Source organism: Frieseomelitta varia, unplaced genomic scaffold (genome assembly GCF_011392965.1).
Source record: "Frieseomelitta varia isolate USP_RPSP 00005682 unplaced genomic scaffold, Fvar_1.2 scaffold_642, whole genome shotgun sequence".
Taxonomy (NCBI): Eukaryota; Metazoa; Arthropoda; class Insecta; order Hymenoptera; family Apidae; genus Frieseomelitta; species Frieseomelitta varia.
The window spans coordinates 97,289-102,704 of NW_025110415.1; the positions used below are offsets into that span (position 1 = coordinate 97,289).

At 41.3% G+C, this 5,416-nt stretch overlaps 2 long non-coding RNA genes across 4 annotated transcripts; both read left to right on the forward strand.

The window, feature by feature from the left end:
- Window positions 1-733: 733 nt before the first annotated feature.
- LOC122534833 lies at window positions 734-4,887 on the forward strand. Of its 2 annotated transcripts, XR_006307998.1 has the most exons (4): window positions 734-882; window positions 3,666-4,256; window positions 4,638-4,716; window positions 4,805-4,887. It is a non-coding gene; the product is annotated as an uncharacterized LOC122534833 (long non-coding RNA). The 2 variants fall into 2 exon arrangements; XR_006307999.1 differs by lacking the exon at window positions 4,638-4,716 and having other exon boundaries at window positions 4,805-4,877.
- LOC122534834 lies at window positions 1,477-3,380 on the forward strand. 2 transcript variants are annotated; one of them, XR_006308001.1, is made up of 4 exons: window positions 1,477-1,628; window positions 1,768-1,938; window positions 2,143-2,894; window positions 2,967-3,380. It is a non-coding gene; the product is annotated as an uncharacterized LOC122534834 (long non-coding RNA). The 2 variants fall into 2 exon arrangements; XR_006308000.1 differs by having other exon boundaries at window positions 2,143-3,380.
- Window positions 4,888-5,416: the final 529 nt, after the last annotated feature.

Here is a 5,416-nt window from a genome sequence, read left to right on the forward strand (position 1 = left end):
TAATTAAAAAATAATAAAATTAATACTAAATAGCAATAATTGATAATAATTAAAAAATTATACTGTACAATTTTACTTGTTATGTTGCGAGTATAATTATAAAAAATTATAACGCAGCGACGATGACGATGTTACGTTGCGAGGATAATAATAATTAATAATTAAAAAATAATAAAATTAATACTAAACAGTACTAATTGATAATAATTGAGAAATTGTACTGTACAATCTTACTTGTCACGTAACTTGTTATGTTGTGAGTATAATTATAAAAAATTATACTTATAACGCAGCGACGATTACGTTGCGAAGATAATAATAATTAATAATTAAAAAATAATAAAATTAATACTAAACAGTACTAATTGATAATAATTAAAAAATTATACTGGACAATTTTACTTGTTATGTTGGAAGTATAATTGTAAAAAATTATACTACACAATTTTACAGAACTTTCATTCGAACAAGGCAGGATTTTATCACTTTGGGAACTCATCGATGTAAAAATTCTGCAATACCATGCTATACTAACTGTGATACTAGCTACAATACTGCTGTACCGATTGTGATCCACCGTGTTTGTATTTTGGACTCTTTCGCGTTAATTGAAGAATTTTAAAGTCCAAGGTTATATCGTAAACATATCTGAATAATTCGTAGAACTGAAATGATTCGATCAATTGGCACGAACGCTAACGACTTCAAATTCAAAAGGAGACGAAATACGAAAAAAAAAGGCGAGGAAAGCAGAGTTGCGCGACTCGAGCTTCCCGGGAAAAGTTGGCATCAACGTTGAGATGACGAGGGCGAAAAAGGTATGTGTCGCGACGGCGCCGATGGATCGCAACGTAGAGAAGAGCCTCATCCGGAACTCAACAGGTGGGTCGATCGAGAACGGGATGACCGGCGAGGATACAAGGTAGTAAAAAAGAGAGAGAGAGAGAGAGAGAGAGAGAGAGAGAGAGAAAGAAAGAGGGAGAGAGAGAGAGAGAGAGAGAGAGAGGACGACGGCCGATGGTTGCGTCCATGTGTGCGTGAGAAGGGGGAGTGGAACGGAACCCAAGAGAGCATTCTTAAGCGACTTCTCTCCGAGCGTATAGCCGCGATCATATTTCATCTCGCGCGTATGCGGCATCATTTATTTCTCACGTTTCGAGGCTGGAGGGCTCCAGCTTCCTCACTTACGGTCCTTGAAATATCGCGACCGCGCGCCTCTCCTTCCGACTGCCCACCCTGCCAGGAGACGTGGACGATCGCGTCACGGTGACAGACAGTAATGTAAATGATACATTTCATATCAACCTCGAAAGTTCTCCGTAGAATCTCAACCCTCTATGAACTCGTGTAACTGCCAAGTCACGTACTAATATATCGATATTTTATTAAATAATTTAATTCTTTCCCCACAAGGTGGCGTACGCATCTTTGTTACGTAACGTCTTCTTAGGAACCAATGACATTCTTGGTTAACGATTATCAACTCTAACCTAAGTAAATGCTTTCGCAAATGTTGTCTGCAGATAGAAGCTGAAGGAACCACCTTGTGCAATTGTCATTATTTTTTCTTCTTTTCTTCTGTCTATAGATGTTTGTTAAACAAGAAAAAAAGTACATAATTGTTTTTGGTTTGTATCAATAATAATGTCTTATTTGTTTGCACTTGAACAATCATTCTTTTACTATTTTCATATGATGGATAGCTTTGTGACTTTTTCCAAATGTATTTGCAATAACGCTTGTGTTTTCTTTGGTTTTATATATCAGAGGCCTAAGACAGAAATACAGAATCATATAAAAAGAAAAGAGCATTAAGAATAAGAAGCATTAGCGGTAATCCGAAGATTCTTTGCTAGATTGTGACTCGGGCGAAGATCATCCAATAGTATTTACCCGACGACGATATAAATATTATTGACAGCGACGATGAATTTAGTGGTAAATCCAAAAATAAAATATTTTATATGCAACGTATGTCTATGTTTAACACCAAGCATAAGCCATTTTATGGAATTTCATATTCATGCTTTTGTACACACAAGTACTGACAACAGTGTAAGCCATTGTCACTTCAAAGTTACAAAACGTATTCGTTGTAATAAAATTGAAACTACTGTATTCATTGTTAATATGTATTTTTAGGTCGATATTTGTCGATTTTACGTTACATAACCATGAGAGTTAACAAGGTGGCTGAGCGAGACAATTGGGTTCGGTTCCAGATTCCCGACTACTTTTATCAGAGAGCATGCAAGTATTTGTACATGTTTGTTCTTAGGGTAGGGAACTGATCAGGGTGTTTAAAGTCTACGTGTCACAATCGAGTCGACGCAGCAAGTCAACTTTTTCAATTTCCCTCGATTTGCAGGCATATATTCTGGCGAACGTTCGAGGAACAAATCGAGTCGTTCGTTGGAGGTTCACGCGTGAAAAAACCGTGAGAACGAGGACTGAGACACGTACGTGAATCGAACGAGGAGACAGGAAGGCGAGTCTCGTTGCCTTCTCGTCGATCGGCCCGGTCCAAGCGTTACAGGTGCACGGAGTCTGGGAGCGAACCACTCGTTAAACGTTCCACGATGCACCTGCCGCGTGGCATCATTCATTGCCTTTATTTCTCTACTCTCCCCCTTCGCACATCCCTCGTCGCTTCACCCTGGCTCATCACCGTTTCCTTCTCTCTGTCCCCTACCACGTTGTACTTACTCGCACATCACGTTCGTCCTTTTGCATTCCACGCACGGTCCATCGGATCCACACCCGGCCAATCTCGATCGATTCTCTCCACCCTGTGCGCTTCGAATTTCCTTCGTTTTCGTCTCTGCTTCGATCTGCCCCTCTTCTCTTCTCGCTGGATCCTGCATCGACCATTCGCGTCGCGGACAACCGATAACGTAACCAAGATTCCCGATTTCGGATTCGTTCGAGCGCTGCCTCTTCTCGAATGATCTCGACTCGACTTACAGGTTCAGGTCTCGATGCTGAGTAACGGCCACTGAAGGTTTGGAAATCGATGCCCAACCTCGGAATACCGGACGGAAGAAAGGGAACAGGTGCAGAAGAAAATTCGGATAGGTTTAGGGTATCGGTTACAAAGCTCGGCAAGCGCCGACCCTTTACAAGCCTGAGCCGCATCAAGACGGCATTGTTGAGGAAAATTTACGAATGGCAAGCGCGCGGGTGGTGCGAGAGCGTGAACGAGCGTAACGAGTTTCTCGGCGAAGCATGAGTCTGATTTATGCGAGACTGTAAAAAAAGATCTCTCGTCTGCCGAGAGAGGAGCCATCGGCCGATCGAAATCTTGCGACGAGTCTGTTGTCCTTCCTTCTTACCTTCTTTTGTGTCCATTGTCACGTGACGAGGGTACAATTAACAAATTATACTATACAATTTTAGAGAACTCTTATTCAAATAAGACGAGACTTTTCACTCGGTGAAACTAATTGACTGTGGGCCCTTACAGAGTGAATAGAAAAAAAGAAACTATTGATTTTTTTCAACCCATGTTTATTAGGACTTTTTTTCATGAGTACTATCTATCCTACGAGTAACCCCTTTTTTTTCTATTCACTCTGCATATTCTTTCCGATATATTGTAACACTATTATCTTTTGTATTATAACACATATATCTGACTGATTCCTAACAGCTTCTGTCTTTTCCAGATCGATTACAAAAGTAATACGCTTGCAATGCGTCTCGACGTTCATTTTGTCGCCGATTGCAACTAGCAGCGTTGCGGAGGATCGTCGATCGACCGAGAAAAAAGCCGCCTCAGCTTCAGGGTTTCGGGGAGAGACGTGGCTCCAGTCGTCTCGGAGGTATCTACTCAGGTGTCGTCGGACCGCTTGAGGTAATAATGCTCGAAGGATATAACCGAACAACGGTTCGATGACCCAGGTGGTAAAGGAATTGAATACTGTGACATGGATAGCCTAAATACGGACGCCGACGGAGCCATTGTTCACCTTGTAACCGATACTCTCTGTTTCCTAGAATGAGCCGATCGTCCTCCATCGATATTTAACCGTTTTAGTGCGATCGCGCCGTTCAGATTTCCTGTCGAAGAGAGCCACAGCGATGTACAGTTTACAATGCGCTCGGTTTCGATTATAGCGTATCGACGCTTCTTCTTCCAATTACTTTTTTTTCAATTAACCCGTTCGAGACGAAGAATGGTTTCAAAGACGATCCCCAGGAGCGGGAAATTTTTGTTTCTCATGTCAAATGGTTTAAACAGAAGAAATGTTTGGAAGGTGAGAAACACTCTTTGCATAAATAACGTGATAGCACACCGTGCGTGTAATTGGCTCTTCAGAATATTCTTGTTACGAGGAGCCGTTCGCACACCATGTGTGTGATGCATAATAAAAAGAAAAGATATAATTAAAGTGGAAGAACGTTTATTTCTAATATAATAAAGAAACATGAGATCATTCGTTTAAGTTCAGTAATAAAAGATAATCCATAAATAAGTTTTAAAGAAACATTACATAGGCAATAAATCTGTTGGAAAATTTTCCTCCAACGACATTTATTTTTTTTTGTTTGTTTGTAGTAATCCTTGAAACATTCTCCCAAATCCGGAGGTTACCTACACAAGTAAATTTTAATCTTTTCTACTTTTTCTACTTTAGTTTATCTCAGAACGATCTTATCTTCACGGCTACTTCTTCACCAATAACTAATAACTCAAGTTCAAGATCATTACGCACGGTGTGTAATCCATCTCGAGTGGGTTAAATCTAAATCACGTAAAGCATAAATACGCTTTTATTTTTACTTTATCTACTTTTATTTACAGATACTTCTACACGGTTGCTTGAAGGAAGCGCTATCGCGCCACACGGCACTATCCAGCACAGTTTTTTAAATAACCTGTGACACTAAAATAGTTGAATACTCTAACTGTCCGGGCTTTTGTTGGACGTCAACGTCGACGTGGCCACTGGCAGCCAATCGATCCCCGTGCATTTCTCAAAGCCGTCTATCTGGCAGAGCCATACATGCATACATACATGTGGCTGTCGAAACTGGAAAATGAGCGTGTGCATGAAAAATTGCCCCTATCATCGGCTGCAACTATGAAACGCGATACAATCTCTCGAATGCGAAATCGAGACGGTCTTTTGCGTCCGTACGCACTTGCCAGAGCGTGCACGAGCAAGAGGACGAACATACACGCACAGAGAAAACAGAGAGAGATAGGAACGGGACCGTGTGTCATGTGTCCACTCATGGTCGAACAAAGAGCCGGTGCCGCGCTATAAAGATCACGAGGCGCGACATCTGGCACCGAATGCTCGTTTAAAAGCTGTCGCATTCACGTAATCGGCCGGCGCGACGGTCTCGAGCTGTTCGCGATATTCGCCAAGTACGCACGTACTGTAATACGCAGTGTATATATGTATATGTA